General features: G+C 38.4%; 1 non-coding gene across 1 annotated transcript; it reads left to right on the top strand.

Moving 5' to 3' along the window:
• The first annotated feature begins 2,372 nt into the window (after positions 1 to 2,372).
• On the top strand, positions 2,373 to 2,501 carry LOC113835130. The gene has a single exon (XR_003484407.1). It is a non-coding gene; the product is annotated as a small nucleolar RNA SNORA61 (small nucleolar RNA).
• The last annotated feature ends 20,009 nt before the right edge of the window (positions 2,502 to 22,510 follow it).

Below are 22,510 nucleotides of genomic sequence, written 5' to 3'. Positions count from 1 at the left end.
ACATGCATAACTCCAAATAGACTGGACCAGAAGATAAAGTCTCCTTGGCACATAATAATCAAAGCACTAACTGTACAGAACAAAGAAAAATATTAATCTCTGTAAGGGAAAAAGACCAAGAAACACATAAAGTCAGACCTATTAGAATAACACCTGACTTCTCAAAGGAACAACTAAAAGACAAAAAGGCCTAGACAGATGTGCTGGAGACTCTTAAGAGACCACAGATGCTAGCAAAGCATTCAGTTGGCATAGATAGAGGAAATAAGACATTCTATGACAAAAATAAAACTTAATAGCTATCAATCTAAAAATCCAGCCCTATAGAAGTTGTTAGAAGGATGACTCCAACCTAAAGAAGTTAACCACATCTAAGAAAGCATAAGGGATAAAGAAAGAAAGAATAATACATAATCCCAGGCCAGCAAATAACATACTCCCACACACATGCACACAAAAACTACCACCACCTCCAAAAACAACAAAATAACAGATAACAGAAAACTCTGCTCATTGGTATCTCTCAACATCAATGTTCTCAGTTCTCCAATAAAATTACATAGACTAGCAGAATGGGCACAAAAACAGGATCTATCCTTCTGCTGCAACCAAGGAAAAAACCTTAAAGATAGACATCACCTTAGGGTAAAAGTATGGAAAAATATATGCCATTCAAATGGATCTAAGAAACAAGCTGGTGTAGCCAGTTTAATATCTGTAACCAAATCTAATCAGAAGACATGGGGGTGGACACTCCTTACTCAAAGGAAAAATCCACCAAAACAACATTGCTGTTCTTAACATCTATGCACTAAACACAAAGACACCTAAGTTCAGAAAAGAAAGATATTAAAACTTCAGTCACATACTGACCCTCACACACTGATAGGAGGAGACTTCAGTAGCCATGTTTGCCAATAGACAGGTCATCCTGATAAAAACTAAGCAAAAATGCTGGGAGTTAACTGATGTTATATAAAAATGGATCTAACAGATATTTACAGAGCAGTTTACCCAAACACACACACACACACACACACACACACACACACACACACACACACACACCACACACACACAAATAACTTTTCTTGGACACTTATGAAACTTACTTCAGGGGGCTGAAGAGATACTTCAGAGGTTAAGAACACTGGACTGCTCTTCCAGAGGTTCTGAGTTCTATTCCCAGCAACCACATGGTGGCTCACAGCCATCTATCATGAGATCTGGTGCCCTCTTCTATTGTGCAGGCAAATATGCAAACAGAACACTGTATATATAATAAAAATAAGTAAATACATTTTTTTAAAAAAGAACTTACTTCAAACTTGACTACATACTCAGACACAAAGAAAGTCTCAATAGATAAAGGAAAGCTGATATCACATTCTGTATTTTATCTGACCAGCATGTATTAAAATTGGGTATCAACAACAACAGAAATCTCATAAAGTTGTGGAAACTAAACAACTCACTACTAAATGAAAAAAAGGATGGGTTTGTATAGAAATTAAAGACTTTCTAAATTGAATGAAAATGAATACATGACATACCCAAACTTATGGGACAATTCAAAAAGTTGAGTTGATAGCACTAAATGCCTATGTAAAACAAACAAAATCCCCTCGACAAATAATAATCAAAACACCAAAATACAAAATAAAGAGAAAATATTAAGAGCATCAAAGGAAAAAGGGCCAAGTAACATATAAAGGCAGACCTATCAGAATTACACCTGACTTCTCAATGAAAACTTTGAAAGCCAGAAGGTCCTGGATATATGTCCTACAAACACTAAGAGAACATGGATGCCAACCCAGACTACTGTACCCAGCAAAGCTTTTAATAACTATAGATGGAGAAAACAAGATACTCCATGACAAAACCAGATTTAAACAATACATAACCAAAAATCCAGCCCTGTAGGAAAGTACTTTCTGTAGAAAGTATTGGAAGGAAAACTCCAACCCAATGAAGATAACTACATTCACAAAAAACACAAGCAATAGATAATCCCACTTTACCAAACATGAAAAGAAAAAAAGAGGGTGAAATCTACACACAATGCCACCACCAACAATAAATCCAAAACAAACAAGAACCAACAACAATGGACATTAATAACCCTCAATATCAATGGTCTTAACATGCCTATAAAAAGACACAGGCTAACAGAATGGATATGAAGATAGAATCCATCTTTCTGCTGTATAAAAGAAACACCTCTCAACTTCAAAGACAGACATTATCTCAGAGTAAAGGGTTGGGAAAAGATTTTCCAATCAAATGGACCCAAAAACCAAGCTGGTATAGCAATCCTAACATCTAACAAATTAGACTTCAAACTAAAATCAATCAAAAGATATGAAGAGACCCTCCGGTTCCCTTTCCCATCAGATATTGATGCTGGTCTTGGTGGTCGTAAAGGAGGGAAAGCGCACTGAAACTGGACTCATAGCAATGTAGTGTGGTATAGAGCATTGGGTCAGATTCATACATGCCTGTCTGGGGTCTTGGTAAAATGGGACAGGGAATTAAAGATGTCTCTGGGCATCTGTAGCATTGTTGACTAAGCACCTGGATTTCTGAAATAATTTGTTAATTTTTAGAGCCATGTCTCCAGTGAAGTTCCTATCACTTAGGATTTGATCTACAGTTGGTTGGGAAAACAAACAAACAAACAATCAAAAAGAAAAAAAAAAAAACAAGACCAACCTGGAAGCAAGCAGGAGCTTTTGCTAATACTTTGCAAATTTTGGTGCACACCTTTAGTTCAAGTTCTGTCTGGTTTACAGAGCTTATTCTAGGACAGTCAACATAGGATACTCTCCGAGAACTCTGGATTGAAAAATGCTTTGATTTGACATGTAATTGGGTCAATAAAGGTTTGGGGCCATATAAAAGAAAAAAAGAAAAAAGAAACGGCATTTCATACCATCACAGGAAAAGTCCATCAAGATGAAATCTCAATCCTGAACATCTATGCCTGAAGCTCAAACCACACATAAAATCTCACACAATTATAGTAGGAGACTTCAACACCCTGCTCTCACCACTAGACAGGACCCCCAGACAAAGACACAAAGGATATAACAGAAGTTGCAACCCAATTGGTTTTAACAGACATCTATAGAACATTCCATCCAAACACAAAAGAATATACCTTCTTCTCAGTGCCATGTGGAACATTCTCTAAAATTGACCACACACTTGGCAACATAGCAAACCTCCAAAGACACAAGAAAAAATAGAATAACCCCCTGTATCGTATCAGACCACCATGCTTTAAAAATAGAATTCAACAACAACACAAATTGCAGAAAACCTACAAACTTTTGGAAATTGAATAATGCCCAATTGCACCATTCCTGGATCAAGGAAGAAATAAAAAAGAAATTAAAGACTTCCTAGAATTTAATGAGAATGAAGACACTACATATCCAAACTTATGGGACACTTTGAAAGCAGTGCTAAGAGAAAAATCCATAGCACTAAGTGCCTACATGATGAAACTGGAGAATAGTAGCATTAGAGAATTGACAGAAAAACTGAAAGCTTTAGAACAACAAAAAGCAAACTCAACACGTAGGAGCAGACACCAGGAAATAAACTGAGGGCTGAAATCAATAAAGTAGAAACTAGGAAAACATAACAAAGATAATAAAACAAAGAGTTGGATCTTTGAGAAAATCAACAAGATAGACAAACCTCTTGCCAAAGTAACCAAAAGGCAGAGAGAGAGCATGAAAATCAGAAATAAAAAGGGGATATAACAACAGAAACTGAGGAAATCCAGAGAATCATCAGGTGATACATTAAAAACCTGTACTCCACAAAATTCAAAAATCTAAAGGAAATGGATGACTTTCTGTATATATATCAATTATCAAATTTAAATCAAGAACAGATAAGCAATGTAAATAGACATATAACCACCAATGAAATAGAAGCAGTCATCAAAAGCCTCCCAACCAAACAAAGCCCAGGTCCAGATGGCTTCATGGAAGTATTTTACCAGAAATTCAAATAGGAACCAATACCATTAATCCTCAAATAGTTCCACACAATAGAAGTAGAAGGGACATTGCCAAACTCTTTTTATGAGGCTACAATAACCTTGATACCCAAGCCACACAAAGACACAACTTGTAGGAGAAGCTGTAGCCACGCCTACTTAGGGGCTGGCTACAGATGTGCCTGACCACACTTGCAAGGGCATGGTCAGGGTGACGTAGAGTGAGGCTTTCAGGGGACTGTGTTTCTCTTTCGGTTTCACTTTTGTACTTGCGGTACACATGGCTGCCACGCCGGGTGGCTAGGTCACTCTGTAAGTAAGGCTTTTTCCTATTAAATACCCTTATATTTCCACTTGGTTCCTTATTGATAATTTCCCACTATAACAACTAAAAAAGAGAACTATAGACCAATATCCCTCATGAACAATGATGCAAAAATATTGTCGAATCAAATCCAACAGCACATCAGAAAAATCATCCACCATGATCAAGTGGGCTTCATCCCAGGGATGCAAGGATGATACAACATATGAATATCCATCAATGTAATTGACAACATAAACAAACTGAAAAAGAAAAAAACACATGATCATCTCACTAGATCCTCAAAAAGCTTTTGACAAAATTCAACATCCCTTCATGATAAAGATCTTGGAGAGAACAGGAATAGCAAGAACATATCTAAACATGATACAAGCAATATTCAGCAAACCAACAGCCAACATCAAAACTTGTAATAAACAAAGAAAACAATGCTAAGAATCAATGTAACAAACTGCTAATTCTTTAAGAAAATAGACAAGATAGACAAAGTTTCATCCAAACTAACCAAAAGGCACAGAGAAATATGCAAATTAACAAAATCAGAAATGAAGGGGAGGACATAACAATGGACACATGAAATCCACAGAATCTTCAAGACATACATTGAAAAATCTGTACTTCACAAATTATGAAAAGTTAAAGGAAATGCACAATTTTCTGGATAGACACCACTTACCAAAAGTAAATCAAGAACAGATAAGGAATTTAAATAAACCTATAACCCCTAAAGAATAAGAAGCAGTCATCAAAAGTCTCCCAACCAAAAAAAGCACGGGGCCAGATGGTTTCAGTGCAGAATTCTACCAGAAATTCAAAGAGCAGCTAATACCAATACTCCTCAAATTGTTCCATACAATAGAAGCAGAAACGTCATTGCCAAACTCTTTTAAGAGGCTTCAATCACCTGGGTACCCAAGCCACACAAAGACACAACTAAGGAAGAGAACTATAGACCAATATCCCTCATGAACAATGATGCAAAAATACTCAATAACATACTAGCAAATAGAATCCAAGAACACATCTGAAAAATCATCCACCATGATCAAGTAGGCTTCATCCCAGGGATGCAAGGATGGTTGACCATATAAAATTCCATCAGTGTAATGCAACATATAAACAAACTGAAAAGGAAAACCCAAGTACTGGGATTACCTTTGTGTGAGCTGTTAATTTTTTAGTCTGAATTAATTTTATATAGTTCAGGGTGGCCTTGAACTAACAAAGACCTGTCTGCCTCTGTCTCCCAAGTGCTTGGATTAAAGGTGTGTACCACCACTGCCTGGTCTCTATCGATAATTAGTGTGGCTAGCTTTGCACTCTGATATTAAGGCAAGCTTTATTAGATCATAAACAAAATATCACCACAGAAGGTATTCTGCACACTATCAAAACTGAAACATATGCCAACCCAGCTACAAACCCTTTGTGCTATGGAACAATCTTTTTGTATAATATGAATATGTATTACTCTCATTGGTTAATAAAGAGCTGACATGCCTGCCTATAGCTAGGCAGAATTTGGGGGGCAGAGGAATGCTGGGAAGAATGGTGGAGACTTGGGAGTCTCAAGCAGACACAGAGAAAAGCAAGATGGATGTGCTGTGTTAAAAGAAGGTACCAACACATGGCAGAGGGTAGATAAGAAATATGGGTTCATTGAAAATGTAAGAGTTAGCTAGTAACAAGCCTGAGTTATTGGCGAAGCAGAAAAACCCTGCCTATACCTTTTTGTAGAACTGTATCCTGCCTGCATTATATGCTAGGCCAGGGCACAAAGCTTGTGTGAGTAACCAACCAATATCTGATTTAAGGCCCACTTAATGAGATGAAACTCATGCCTGACACTGCTTGGGTAAAAAAGAACCTGAGACTAGATAACACATGAACCCAGGAAAAAAACAAATACTACCATTCTAAAAGAAAGAGTGGAGGAAAGGAAGAAAAGAAGGAAGGAAAAAGCAACAAAATGATTTCTAATGACATTCTGCTACAATCATAGATCAGTGCCTTACTCTAACATCAGAGAAGCTAGCTTTTGTAGTAGATGTGAACAAATACAGAGAATCAGAGTCAGATCTTATGCAGAGTGAGAATCCTTAAAACATTCACCCCTAAATGGGATGTCTCCATCAAACTGGAATGCTCCCTTAGAGCTCAGGGTACCGTGTTGTAGAGGAGGCAGAAGGAGTTTAAGATGCAGAGGGGATGGGGAAAACAAAAAATCAAGGTCTTGTAAATGAACATGATCGAAGCATGTATGAACTCAGAGACTGAGGCAGCATCCACAGGACCTACAAGATATCCAAGCAACCCCCCAGCCACACCTGTAGCCCAAAAGGATGTGCAGATATGACAGAGGAAGGGCTAGGTCTGGGGTCCCGAGACCAGCTTGCTGTCTCTGTTGCTTCTGGTCTGGTCACAGAGAACAGCCTGGTTGGATCCTTGGAGAGGGAACCCATGGCACTTCAGGTGTAAGTGCATTCTCCCCGAATAAACATCACTTAACCTGTACTGAGTCTAGTGAATCCTGATTCCCACATGGACAAATTCACTGGATCTACAGCAGCCACATATCATGGCTAGCCCACACACCATTGGGAATTAGGAGAGATTGCTCAACTAGAGTCTATTATTGGAGTAGAAGGGTATGATTTGAAAAACTTGAAAATGACCCTAAAAAGGGACAAGGACTTAAATAGTCCATGAATATGATGAGCTGAAGCTGAAAAGGAATTAGAATGGGTAGAAAAGAGAATACTAGGAGCACATGTGGACCATGTGGATCTAAAACTAGACTGTATTCTAGTAATATATCTAGAGAATACCCTTCAGAAACTTTGGTGCAGAGGGAAGGTATCATACTAGAATGGATATTTCTACCACATAAACAGAATAAAAAACTAAAAACATACATCAAAAGATTTCTGATTTGATTTTAAAGGGTAAAATTAAGACTTCCGTCAACCAGCAAGAAGGGACCCAGCAGAAATTATAGTACCTTTAACTAATGAGGAAATTTCCTCTTTATGGAAAGATAATATTGGCAAAGGGCTTACAGTAACTTTTGGGGAACGTTTAGTAACAATTATCCCAACAAATGAGAGAATAAAATTCATAAAGAAAACAATTTAGATAGTAAGAAAAACAATAATCTCTCGAGTCCCTACATTCTACACCGATGCAAACAAATCAGGTAAGGCAGGATATAAATCAGGAAATTTAAGTAAAGTAGTTCAAAGCCCTTATAACTCTGTACAAAAAGCAAAATTGTATACCATTCTCATGGTACTTACAGATTTTTCAGAGCCTCTCAATATAGTTACTGACTCTCAATATGCATATTGAGACTGCTGAATTTATTCCTGATGATACATAATTAACTTCATTGTTTATACAATTACAAGAAACAATCAGGAATAGGACTCATCCTATATACATATCACATATCAGATCCCATATGGGTCTTTCAGGTCCTCTAGCACAAGGCAATGATGAAATTGGTTGTTTATTAATAGAAAATGTGCTGAAGGCCTCAGAATTTCATTTAAAAAATACTATGTGAATAGCAAAGGTGTAAAAAAGGATTTTTCCATCACTTGGAAACAAGCTAAGAAAATAGTAAAGAAATGTCCTACTTGTTCCTTCTATAACCAAACTCCTTTGCCAGCAGGTAGTAACCCTAAAGGTGTACATAGAAATAAAATTTGGCAAATGCATGTGTTTCACTTTAAAGAATTTAGAAAATTAAAATATGTGCACCATACAATAGACACATTTTCAGGATTTCAATGGGTCACTACTCTAAGTTCTAAAAAGGCTACCTATTAGAGGTAATGCTATTATGGGTATACCTGCACAAATAAAAATTAACAATGCTCCAGCATATGTCTCCAGCAAATTGAAACAATTTTTTTTAAATATTATAACATAAAACATATAACTGGTATTCCACACAATCCCCCAGGACAAGCAATGGTTGAGAGATCTAATCACGTTTTATAAGAAATGCTTTATAAACAGGCAGGGGCAACAAAGACCCCCAACACAGATTACATAATGCTTTACTAACATAAAACTTTCTCAATGCTTATGATAAAGAAAAACAGCCACATAAAAGACACTGGACAATAGAAAAAAATGCTAAATTAAATCAGTCTGTGTACTTCAAGAACATATTGACCTCAATATGGAAGCCAGGATATGTTATGTTGAGGTATGTGTTTCACCTATGTTTCTACAGGAGAAGAAAAGCTTTAGATACCATCAAAGTTGATCAAGATCTGGTTAGAACAGAAGAAAGCTCTTGATGAGGAAAAATGATAGGTCATCCACCAAGGCATATCTAGTGAGTTGTATGGAGACCTCACAAAGGTAGGGGGAATGTTTTGTTCTTGTCTTTACAGGAAAAACTGTGAAAAAAAATCTCCAAATAGCCAAAAGACACTGAAAGTGTAGATGCCTAAAGAAGAGAGGATAGTTATCCAAAAAGAATCATCATACAAAGAAGAATCTGATATATGGTAAGATATTTATTTATAATAAACTCATATCTTCTTACTTCCCAGCACAATCATAGTCCCAAAGTCACATAAAAATCAAACCTGGCTTGGGAGTTGGACTTGGCCCTCCTTCTCCAAATTCACACATATTGTTAAAAATAAAATTCAGAGTTTCTGTCTCATATCAAAAGGTCATTGGTGTAAGACAGAAGAAAACAAAATCTAGGACTAGTGTTGTCTTATATTTGTTTTCTCTAAAATCATAATTTCCTCATATTTAATTTCATCCTTATTGTTACTTTTCCCTGTATGTTTACCTATTAAGGTTAAATTTTCTGTGTTGATATTAATATTTAAATCTTCCACAATGAACAAAAATCTTCCTAACAGCAATCTTTGAACTCTCCAAAAAGATCAATTCTACTTGTTGCAACCTAATGTCTTTGAACTACCACCCTAAAACCGGTTTGGGACTCTAAGGCTTGAGACAACTCCAGACTAGCTAGCAGAAATGGTATATGTTCTTATTACACCCTGGCTAGAGCTTCAGATAAGAACTTCAGTCCAGCACCTCCCGCCATGCAGAGACTAGCTACAAATGTTACATCTAGTCCTCCAGAGACTTTTTGTTGCTCTATTTTTTTCCTACAAGATCCCATGGAGTCATTGTCCTCCCATTTTAGCAGGAAGTAATCCTAAGAAAACAACGCCCCCTTTCCCTGCTGTTGGCATTAAGAGTATTTTGTTTTGTTTTGTTTTTTCTCTTCCACTAAAAAAAGAGATAATTCACCTGTTTAGGGTTGGTTTTAAGTTGTTTAGGGTTGGACATGGAAGGTGATGCTCAGACTCGGCTATCTCTTTTAGATAAGGTTAAGGGCATGGATGGGAAGGGTATGGTTAAGATGGGATATAGGTAGATTAACATATTTTCTAGTGGACTAACTTTAGTAACTGTTAGCTATATATAACTTCAATTGTTAGATTCTTATATGTTGACCATTTAGGGTCTTCTTTCTGTTTATGATGTTTTACACACAAATATAAAACTATCTTGAGGTATATACATTTTGTATATTGATACAACTTAGGATATTTTATCATATTGCACTTTAAAGTTCTACCTCTAGTCAATAACAGAGATAGACATTTCAGAGAATTATATTTTTGTATATAGTTACATTTTTTAAGTCATGGTCCTTGATAAATTCTTTTGGGAAGCTTCAGCCATTATACAACTATGTTTCTGAGAATTACAGATTATCATCACCCATGTTTCTAATACTATGAGATTAGTCAGACATAGATATTTGATCTTCAAACACTTCGTGGACCTACAGAATATGGCATTTAAATGTTTTAATATTAGTACTCCATTGACATGAGACACAGTTGCTCCTAACAGCACCAAGCTGTTCCTGAGAGTATGTTTGGCACTGATGTCACTCCTTCTGAAATCCATTCCCTTTTGGGTAAAGAACTGATCCCACCTCCACCACTGACTTTGGACATGATGTCTTACTGTGCTTGCAGGAGATAAACTTAGAAGACTGTTGAACCTTGCCAAGTCAGGGTGAGATAGCCTTTCTACCTCTCTGTTTGTGTTGGTCAGTCAGATACTCTAGGCCTTAACCAAAGTTGGTTGGCCCTACGCTGCTATGAGACTTTGGGTGACTATCCAGGTAGCTTGCTATTTCTGTCTTCTCTGCACCTTTTGGAAGTTGCTTGCCTGCACTTCCTGTCTACCTTACTATTGTTAACCTCCTTCTCAGATCTTTGATGAGGTTGAAGATTAGATTATCACAATTATTGTTCTCTCTTCCTAGACAGAAATATTAGGTATAAGACTTAAACTTTCTAGCTTGGGACAACTCTATAGTAATCTCTGTTATTCCGTTACCCTAGGACTGGATATGTAGTTCTTGCCACTTCCTCTTGTTGCTTCAATGGCAATAGGTCTTAAGTGTGTATGTGCTTATATTTCCTTCTCCTAGAGCATACTTGATATTTGCTGTCTTTGTATATAGTTTTATATCAAGCATAAATTTTTTTTAGACTAAAAGAAGAGTGGTAGTGAGATATCCAACCCCACCCCCTCACCTGTAGTGCTGACTACACCTGTTTGGGTGTGGACATGATGGAGTGAGGACTAGATCTGGGGTCCCAAGCCCAGTTCACTCTCTCTGCTGCTTCTGGTTGGCTCATGGAGAACAGCCTGGGTGGTCATCTGTTTCATGTGTAAGTGCATTCTCCCCAAATAAACTTCACTTAACCTGTACTGAGTCTAATTAATCATGATTCCCATGCAACAAGTGAATCTCTGTTTCTTGTGACTTCTCCCTTCCTTCCTTTTCTTTCTTTTCCATTTTTTGCTTTGTCCTATTCCAATGTGTTACTTTTTGTTTCATCTTATTTTATTTTATTATTATACCTTAGAAGCATTTTGTTTATTAATGAGAGATATTAAATGATTCTAGAGGAAGAGGATATAAGTGAGAGGGAAGGGGGAGAACTGGTAGGAGTAGAGAGAAGAGAAACTATAATCAAGATACATTATTATGAAAAAAATATTTCAATAAAGGGAAAGTAAAGTATTAATCCCATTCATGAAAATAGAATCCTTGGAACTAGAAACTTCACAGTTATACTTTTTATTATAGCTTCATTGGGGATTAAATTTTCATGTTAAATTTTGTTAAAGCATCATCATTCAAACCATTACATATGGCCTTATTCCACCTGCTGAATTATCTCCCAGGCCAAATGAGTGGCATTAATTCCTTTATAAAAGAGCATAACATTGAAGAGTGTTCTGTCTTGCCATCTGTAATATGAATTGTAGTAAAGTAAAATAGTACAGGTACATAAAAATTCATAAAATAAACCTTTAAATAACAACTAATGGGAATAATGGGACATGCTGTTTTGCCCAGAGCAGCCAAGGAATATCTCTGTAAATACATTTGAGTAGGAACCTAATGGAGGTTGGAAGAAGGCTATGCAAAAGTGTGAAGAAATTGCCATTCTGAGTACCACATTGGAGTAGATGGATTGGAAGACATGACTAGGGGATGGCCATATAAGCTACTAGGAGCCAGGTGTAGGGGTTTGAGTTTAGAACTATAGAAAGTAATCGTCAGGTTTTAAGCATACCATGAATTGATTTGTGGCTTTAAAAGATCATTCAGCTGTTGTAGAGAGTTGGATACAGGTGGTAAGAATGGAATGGTGATTGTGCCACAAGGAATTATTGTATGCTAGAAGAGAATGATAATATATAATATGGTAAAACATGACCACTTCAGGGTAGTTTTGAATGTTTGGTTATTGTTAGTTTAAGGAGAAGTAGGATACAAAAAATAACCCTGGGTTTTATAGCCTGCACACAATTCTATACTTTACAGTATTGAGTTTGCAGGAGCGGAGTAGAAGAGAGAACAAAAAGAAATTGAGACTTTACCTCTTTAGATGGACCCGGTATTGTTAATCTAAGAGAGATAGTTGAATATACAATTCTGAAGCTGAGAAGAGAGAGGAAAATAAAGGAAGAAAAACTGGGGGTTACAAATTCAATCACATATATCTAAGTAAATTCACAGAGGAAATAATAATAAATAGAACTGTTTAATGGATGTGCTGGCTAGTTTGTTGAATGCTAACTTGACACAAGAAAATACCTCCACCAGATTGTTCTATAGTCAAGTCTGTGGGGGTATTTTCTTGATAATGACTGGTGTCAGAGTGCCCAGTCACTGACAATGAGGTCACTCTTAGGCAGATGGTCCTGACATTTATACAAAAATAAACTGAACAAGCCAGTAGGAGCAAGTCAGTAAGCAGCATTCCTCCATGACCTCTGCTTCAGTTCCTGGCCTGACATCACTCCGCAATGGACTATAAAGTCTAAAAGGAAATAAACCCTTTCATTTTTTTGTTTGGTCATTGTCTTTATTAAAACAATAGACAACAGACTAACACAGTGGGGAATTCCAACACACGTGGAATCAAAAAGAGAAAATAAAGTCAGATGACAGCAAGAGTATGGTGGGTTGGAAGCCAAGTGAAGCAACAATTGGAAAAAGGGTGATCCTTTTTGTACAATGTTCCTGAGAAGCCAAGAGAGATAAAGGTGAAAAGTTGATCATACAGCCAATGTAGTCATGACCTCAGAGCAGCTTTCTGCTTACAGTAGGCCAATAGAAGTTTAGATGAGGGGAGGCCCAACAGAGGAGGAAGAGAAAAACCTGAAGTTTGGCAAAAAGATCAGAAAGAGACATGATGAGGCAGTTCTTTGTTACCATGCCGCAGAAGCACACATTTTGCTTTTAGTGGAGGCACTTTCAAATGGAGGGATCTGGAGATGTAGCTTTGTTGGTAAAGTGCTTTCCCAGAGTACATGAAAACCTGGCTTCAATTACCAGAACCAAATAAACCAGGCATAGTGTATAAGTATACAATTGTGACACTTGGGAGACAGAGGAAGAGATCAGAGTTCAAGGTTATTTTCCATCTATGTAGTTGAGTTTGAGGCCAGCTTAGGTGACATCAGACCCTATCTCAAACAACAACTACAAAATAACAGAAGGTAGAGGTGTTTGTTCTGTAAGAGGCCATGAGAAGCTGTGAGGAAACACATTTGTTACTCTTAGAAGATAACCAACTAGATTTTTGAAGACTTCCAAGGATGGGTCCTACTAGGGAGTGACATCAGAGAAGGAAGAGGGATACTTAAAGTGTTAAAGATATAGGAGACAGAAGACAAAGTGAAAAGGATTCGGGTAAGGTATGATGTTGTGGAATATTAATTTATGATGTGTTAACATTCATTTATACTGTGGAATATTTGTTTAAAGATGCAAAGATGTGTTGCAGTCTTTTGTGTTACATTTGTTTAACTCTGTAATACTGTGTTACTTTGCCTACCTAAAACACCTGATTGGTATAATAAAGAGCTGAACAGACAATAGCTAGGCAAGAGAAAGGAGACCTGGAGTTGGCATGTAGAGAGAAATCTAGAGAAGAGGGAGGAATGAAAAAAGGAGAGGAGAATGCCAGGGGCCATCCATCCATCCATCCACACAGCCAGCCATGGAGTAAGAAGGAAAAAAAAGATATATATTAAAGAAAGATTTAAAAAATCCAGAAGCAAAAGTGTAGCTAAAGAGAAATTGGATAACTTAAATTAGAAAAGCCGGCTAGAAACTGTAGGGAGCCGTCCCTGCATTCTCCATTACAATGATGGCGCCTGCAGGCACTGAATGTAAATAAGATTATTGCGCAGGCGCTGGGTAATTCTCCATTCCTTGATCTCTGCCTATTCCGTGGCGTCATATGGCCTGAGGAGCTGCAGCCAATCATAGGGTGACACGTCCCAGGCGGCAGCTGCCAGCCTTTATTAGGGGACGGGATTCTTGTCTTGGGGTCTCCGCTCTGGTAAGCTTATGCTCTCCTCTCAAGACGCATTAAAGCTTTCCTGCAGAAGAATCCGAATGTCCTGTGTGGTTCTTGCTGGCGAGGTGATAGCACGGGACAAGAAACAAGCCAAGCTAAGGCCAGGCATTTAGAAGTAAAAATAAGTCTCTGTGTATTTATTTGGGAGCTGGGTGATGGGCCCCAAAGAGTAAAATTATGAAAACAAAAATAAAAGAACCAACTACGGTGTGAAACTTGATCAAGTGAGAGGATACACATAATCACTCTGGGTTGGATCTAGGAGACCATAGCTGTCCAGAGTGGCTTGAGAGTATGCTAGTGACTGACACAACCAGAGGTGGGAGGCATAATGGAATCAACTGCAGAATCTTGTCAGGAAAAGTTGATTTTGAGATTTTCACTATGTGCTTTCTTCAGGAAATCAGGTGGTAAATAGTTGGGAGGCAGATGCAAGATTCTTATTGGGAGCTCAAATATTTCTGAGATCTCCTTAAATATGGTGGTGGGTCTACCAAGAAACATTCCCACATCTGATAAGAACCGCTCACCCAAGAAACAGTCAGTTTGTAATGATTAGGTAATTGAATCACCCCATAAGTCTAGTCACTGATGTTAGAACCTTGAGGGATGCTGAGTCCCTTCTAGCAGATTCCAAGTGTATGATTAAGTATGAAGGAAGCAGAGGCAGAAAGAATAATATTCCTTTATGGATCTGACCCAAGTTAATCTAATTCCTGCACGAAGAGATGGAGGTGGAGACTCTGTCATCTGAGTTTGGGTTACAAATACAAAGTGACCCCCCTCCTGTCATCATGGAGAATGAGGCCAGAAGGGTTAGGAAGCACAATCAACAACTAGAACAAAGTCTCTCAATAAAACCATTGTCTCTATAATCTCTTCTCTCTCCCTCTCCCTAGGGCAAAGGCTATTAATGAGCTCTGAGATGCCAAAGGCTATTTCAATTTACAGAACTGCTCAGAGCTGAGATATCACCAAGCCTAGTTAGAAAGTGGAGACATTTGGGCTTTCCCAAGGTGCTGTTCAAAGTCATTGGCACCCCGACCAAGGGTGATCAAACTTTATGAATCTGAGAAGAATATCATATGTACCATGTCTATCTTAAGTCAAGTTTGAAAACAAAGTCAGAGCATCTGTTTAAGAAGTGCCAGAGTTTCCCTCCATTAGTATGAAGTGGGAGGATGAACATCTCATTTGTGAGATAAGGGATGCAGATTAACCATGGACTGAATGGTTCTAAAGGGATTTTAGGGAACAGCCTTTTCATAATGTCTTTAAAGCAATATAGTTAGTGGTTTTCTTTTCAGTCATGCCTGGGGTGAGTGGAGGATCTCTCAGCTTCTATTAGCCTGGCTACTACAATTGGCTTTGTGTCTTCCTGTTCTGAGAGTCAGGATCATAGTCTTGAAACCTACAATAGGCCCAATAATAGATACCTAGAAAATGTCCATGGGACTAAATTCTACTAAATACTGTCTGCAAGTAGCTCTAAGACAATTTTGAATTCACAATTTTACTACTACAAAGGCAGAATAGGTACCAAACATAAGCAATCATTATGGTGAATTGCATGAAACATATTATTCTGTATAAAACACATTTTTTAATTCTTATAGCATACTTCATGGAGTAGATACTGGTGTTACCTCCTTCTACAAATAATGATAATAGATAGTGTTTATGCCCCATAGACCAGATAACAAAAATAAGTTATAAGCAGCACACTTACTAAATACCTGAGGCTATAGTTTGAGTGGCTTTGGTATCCTTAACCAATAAATATTATTGCCAGCCCAAATTCTCTGAACAAAATAATGAACACATCAATATATAAAATGATCTACATTGATGTTGTCTACATATCAATCATTGGTGTTAGTATATGTTATTCTGAAGTTTCTATCCAAAAGATATCAATCTTAAAGAGGGTAGAGAAACAATAAATAGGAAAGTGAGCCTATGAATGAAATGGATACAAATGAAAACTTGACAGGAAAAAAAATCCAGCTAGAGTTTCAAAGTATTATTTCAAAGCCTGGCTGCACCCCATGTGGCATCTGATTTCCATGCCTCCCTCCCAGCAAGTGGCTCAAGTGTAGATTTCCCATGTGGTCATTAACACATATTATCTCTCTCCCCCTCCAGACCTGTCGAATTTACTTTTATCTGCTCTCAGCACAGAGACAGGAGGGGGCAGGACAATGAGTCTCCACAATGTATAATTATTATAAATGAGTAGAGATAAACTACACCTGTCAAAATAAATGATCAGCACCCTAAATAGCTGGTTCCTCTATTTACTGTTTTGTAAACTTGAGTTATTCAGCCTTCTTACTAATTTCTCCCTCTGCTATTCCCAGAGACATTTGGGTTTTTATTCCCCTATTCTCCTTCTCCCTCTCTCCTCTCCCTAACTGTGCTCCTAGAATTAACTCAGAAGGTACCTGTCACCTCCAAATTCTTCAGAGGATGAAAGAAAAAAAGCTAGAAGAAAATTATTCCTGCAGGAAACAAATTACCAAATAATCAGACTTTCCTGAATGATGTCAGACATGGGCTGGCTCATTGTTGCTTAGTCTATCAATGTTCAGCCTTTCTACAATACCCCTTCTTTGGTTCCTTTCCTAAGGTTCTGACGGCTGACAAAGAGACAATGGCAACACAGCATAGAAGTCAAACTGATTTGTAGTGTAACTGAGTTTAAGGGATATTCAGCTGACATTATTTTGGATGCAGGAATACTATGTCCCTAGTCTCTGAAGTTCAAGTACAACAAATTATGCTTCTGAGTTTATATCCAAGTAAAGTAATGGCATGTAAGTTTTCTTTTTCTTTTTTAACAACAGCACATGGTTGGGAAACACTTTCTTTTTTTATTTATTTATTTTTTATTATTAATTCAAGTTAGGGAATAGGCTTGTTTCACATATAATTCCCCTCTCCCTCTCCCTCCCCTTACCCCCATTCCTTCTCCCCCACCTCCAACCTACCCCCCACCCCATCCACCCACCACTCCCCAGGCAGGGTAGGGCCCCCAACCGGGGCTCCACCAAGTCCACCAAATCTTCCTGTGCTGGGCCTGGGACCCTCCCCATGTGTTCAGAGACAGAGTGCATCCCTTCAAGTGGGATGGGCTCTCAAAGTACCCCACATACACCAGGGCAAAAAGCCAGTCCACCTCCGGAGGCTCCCAGGAGTGCAGGGGCCTCCCCAATGGCATCCATGATCAGGGGGCTGGGTTAATCCCATACTGGCCTCCCAAAGAGCATCTGGGGTCGACATGCTTTCCCTTTTTCAGGCCAACTGTTTCTGTGGGTTTCTCCAACCTGGTACAGACCCCTTCATTCTTCATTCCTCCCTCTCTTCAACTAGGTTCCAGATTTCAGCTCAGTGTAGGGAAACACTTTCTTAAAGCAATAGCATGACCATTCCATTTTTAAATCAGAGGAACTGTGATTTATTTATCCATATGAGACACAACATTGGGCCCATGAAAGAGCAACCTCTTCCCTTCCTGATAATATGTAAAACATTAGCATCTGCTTTAAGAAAGACTCTCTTCAGTGGTACTCTCAGCTACAAATTGACCACACTCCTGTAAGTAATCCAAATCAAACCAATTGATTTGCCAAGCTGGAATTGGTTATTTCTTTGTTCTCTTGTCAGAAACCTGTATTGATTAAATGAATAGATGTTTGTTGGTGTCTTCCCAAGATAAGTTAATGCAACCCTTGTTGCCCGGATAAGATTGTGGCAAAGCAAAAGATGAGTTTTGGAGTAATAGTTTTATTGTCCCTGCTGTGAATGATAAGACTTGCATCTAAGGCTACAATGTCTGAAGGTGGACAGTCCTTGGGTAGAATTCAAGGACTGTTACTGGGGAAATTAAGGTTCCCTTTTAGAGTCCTGGTCTTATTAATAAAAGAATTTAGAGATAATGTCAAAAAGAAGTTCAAAGACAACTTTATCAGAGTTTAACAGCAAAAAGTATACAGGTTAGGTGAAAATCCCAATAGCTACCAGGAGGAGATAGAGAAAAATGCCATGCCTTTCAAGTTTGAAATGGAACTAAAACAGCCACATTAAGAAGGGGGGTCAGGGAAACAGCCCAGAGATGTGACTCAGTGGTTAAAAGTGTATATTGATCTTTCAGGGGACCAGAGTTCAGTCCCTAGTACCCATGTTATGGGAAGGAGGCTCACAACCACCTGTAACTCCAGATAATCCAATACCCTCTTGACCTCCATAAGTACCTGTACTCTAGTGCAGGTCCCCACATATGCACATATACAGGTGAAAAACTACAAAAAAATGTCAGCCCAGGTCTTTTCTGGCCCTCAGATTTTAATGTCCAAATCTCTACTTGAAGTGTTTTAGTGAGGTGTAAAATTTGTCTATGGCCATATCACTCTAAACTAAGCAGGGTCTGGCCTGGTTAGTACTTGAATGGGAAGAAAGGGGAAAATCTTTGTGCTTTTGAGCATCTGGCCACATAGAATATGTCCTTTTATAGCTCCTCTCCTGCTTATATTTAATAGACTTTATTTGCATGGAAAGGAAGGGTTTCCAGAGCTCTGCAAACAGGCTTCTTTCACCTGTTAATCAGTATTTATCTTTAGTTTCCATTTTCCTATCACACCAGAGAGGCTGTCTTTATCTGCATAAATAGGAGTGCTATGCCTCCTAGATGAATGGAGTCCAATATATAGGTATAAGGGATACTCTCTAAAAAGGGCTAACAGACTAGAAAATTGGTTTTAAACCTTTAAACAAGATTGTAAACAGCAATCAGTTTCACAACTCCTGCTCTAGGCATTACACACACAATTGATGTTGTGCCAAATAGTCCCTTCTGGTCTGAAAAACTCAGAGCCTGGGGAAAAACCAGACACAGAAGAGGGAAGGAGAAAACAAGGTAGCTACCAGTGAAAGAAACCATCCCTCAGACCCAACTTCCAATACAGAGGGAGTGGAAATCTGTGATTAGGTATGCAGACCCACTAAGGGAAATGATATTTGCTAGAGAATACTGTATTCTTGAATGGAGACTTTTAAACAAGTCATGAAATAGTCCTTAACAGCCTGGCACATAGTGCTGTGGGATTTTCAGCCAGATCAGTCTGAGTACAGAGAAACTGAGTGATATAACTACCCATCTGTCCTAGAGACAAAGACTATATAATCTGAGGTGCATCAGTCCCTGGTGGACTGGTTCATATGAGTCATTATGGACAATTCGTTATCACTGTTTGAGGTCCCCTGAACATCAGGGATTGGAAGATAATAGAAGAGGGACAGTTGCTACTGAGGGAACTATGCATGTATGTGGCAATTTTTAATGGCCATATAACTGAGCCTGCTAGAAATTCACAGAGGAATGAAAAAAAGACTTAATTCAGTAGGGGTCTTGGGACCATTATAGCATTTCAATGGCATTGCTGAGCTCCATGGTGGGACATGGTAGGAAACCATCTTTATGAGGTAGGAAAAACTCTAGCAGATTCAGATAATTGAGACTGGCATGCAAGTTGGGTTTGTAAGTTTTAAAAGAAAATGCTAAATCAATCAAGAATGGATGAGGGGGGGAAGCAAAGCAGTTTATCCAGGTCACCCTATCAACTGTGGCAAAATTGGTGTGTAAACAGAAGTCCTAAGGAAAAAGAGTTGAGCATCTGAAAGTTTTTAAATCTGAACAGCAGTCCAATGAAGGTAGGAAGAATAGAGCTAAGAGGCTGAAAAAGATTAGGCCTGTCCTAGGGACAGTCAGGTATCTTCCACCCAAGTGATGCTGTGTACATTTCTTTCATGCAAGAAAGATGCTAGGGATGGATAGTTCCCAGCCCTGTGGTCTTTCAACAACTAGGTATGGCTAATGGAAAGGCAGCAGATGTCTGCTTTGCTGTCCTTGTGCCTTGTATGGCTGTATTTGCCTACAGCAAAAGAGAGCACGGCTGAAATATTGCAATACCATTCTTACTTGGCCTTAGGCCAAGAAGGACAAAGCAGTACTAGCTAGCCCTGCCTGGCCCCTCAGTGGAGGTGTACAGCATTCCTGTAGCAATACTTCTGCTGAGAAAGCTAAAGAGTTCATAGAGCATGATAGAGGATGATAGAGTGCTATAGCAGTGTCTTCTATTCACACTGCCACTCAGCATCCCTCCTCTGAAGAGCAACAGGGACAAATAAGAGATCTTTCCATGCTTTACTGAAACTTCCTAATTTTATTATTTTCCTTTTTTATTTTTAGTAACTCCTTAATTACTGAACTCTGAGACAAACTCATCTGGAGTAGACAAGAGGTTGCTTGCATAGTATCCTCTCAAGGTTACTTTACTTTCCCATGATTTGTCAGAGAAGAGTAGCCCAGGACCTTATTGTTATCCTGATCAGCTTCTGGGAAAACCTTTCAATACACAGATGATATAATGCTAACCTCTAAGTGTTTTCATGGATTCAGAAAAGCATCTGAAAGTCATAAAAAGACAACCAAAAGAATGATGTTTAGAATCAATCTGCACAAGTTACAAGGACCAGGAGCAGCAGCTGTAAAATACCTGGATGAGTTATGGTTTGGAAAGAGTCATATGATACCTGACAACATGATTAAGCAAAACCTACAATTATCTGTACCTATATGAACATAAAACAGTTGCAGGTGTTTGAGGTGTAGAGGGCACCAGTGCATTTTCATACTCACCTTGTTGAAGTTTCATACCCTTCATAAAACTGAATAAGGAAGAAAGGGATCGAGGGAACGAGGGAGCAGGAAGCAAGGAAGCAAGGGCAAGAAAAGAATCCACATGGGATTGAGACTAAAATGCTTAGCTGGGTTTTTGAACAAGATTAGGTCTTTGTAGGAAAGGCTTAACAGCTCTCTGCCTTACTGTTCAAATGCTCTTTTGTGTTGAAAATAACTAGAAGTTCAGAGGGCTACAAGCGGGAGGATAGTAGAAATGACATGAACAAATAGTCCCTGAAAGATTTTAGTCTCCCATGATAGAAAGAAACATAAACTCAGTATACAGCTGTAAACAGCAATTGGTAGCACTGTACTTTGTGGACTCCATTACCAGTTCCAAACTGGGATCGTCATGTAATTCAATCTTGTTTGTAATTCAAATATATAAAAAATAAAAAACTAAACAAAAAAGAAAGAAAATGGCATATCCAATTAAGAGTTGGATACTTTTCTATGGAAAAGTGGCATGCATATTTACAGCAATAAGGAACAGTGTCCACAAGCCCAGTGTTTGGTACCACACAGGCTCTACTGGGACTAGTCTTATTTTAAGCCACTGAGCCTCCTCTCACGATTGAGCCAACAGCTAAAACTGGAAGGAACCTGTAAATGCCTGATATATTAATGGCACAAGAAAGGGCTCTAGATAGGAATGGTGGCTAAAGTAATACAACTAACGATAGACACAAAGTGGTTGGAGAGAGGAGAAGGATTGAGTAGCCATTGTCTGAAATAAGAGCAATATGGGTAGTAGTAACTCATGAGACTTGGCCTATGACTATCTGTACTAACAATAGGACTATAGTCTGAGGCGTGATTTTATAGATGGCTCATTGAGAAAATAAGAACTCTCAGATACTAACTGAGCCACTGTGGAAAAAAATAAATGTAAAAGAAATCCATAATAGAGTTCAACATGAGTCAGATCCTCTGGTAGCTTTCCGCAGGAAAGCACATAGAGCCTATTGAATTCTGTCATCTTCTTTCAGGTACTCTTTGGGGATTCTCACTGGCTTCAAAGAGAGTTTGGCTACAGGTGAGCTGATATAGGCTGGAAATCAGCTAAAGCTGCCAATAGTCCCTTGAAATAAACTGGTATCTTGCATGCTGCCAAAATATGTGAGGCCTGTTTGCAAACATTTCTGTGCAACTGAGCAACACAAAAATGAACAATCTATAGCTTAGCTTTCTGAAACATTCTGGAGATTTGTGCTTAAGTGTATCAAGCCCTTCTGTTGCACCTGTTGCTCAGGTTGGGTAGCTGGGCCAGTCCTATTCTTGAGCTTTGGTTTCTCGTAAGTTACCTAGTGTAGAGGTACTAGATCCATTTTTTTTTTGGTTCCTTATAACTGTGTTTTATTCAAATATTCTCCCTAGTCTCACTTGTATCCTATGACTAAACTTGGCTTATTCTGATCATTTTCTCTGCCATTCACTCATGGCTCTATTCATCAGCACTTCATGAAGATTCTTAAATGAAT

The sequence above is a fragment of the Cricetulus griseus genome, chromosome 3 (genome assembly GCF_003668045.3).
Source record: "Cricetulus griseus strain 17A/GY chromosome 3, alternate assembly CriGri-PICRH-1.0, whole genome shotgun sequence".
Lineage (NCBI taxonomy): Eukaryota > Metazoa > Chordata > Mammalia > Rodentia > Cricetidae > Cricetulus > Cricetulus griseus.
This window is presented reverse-complemented; position numbering and strand designations above follow the sequence as displayed.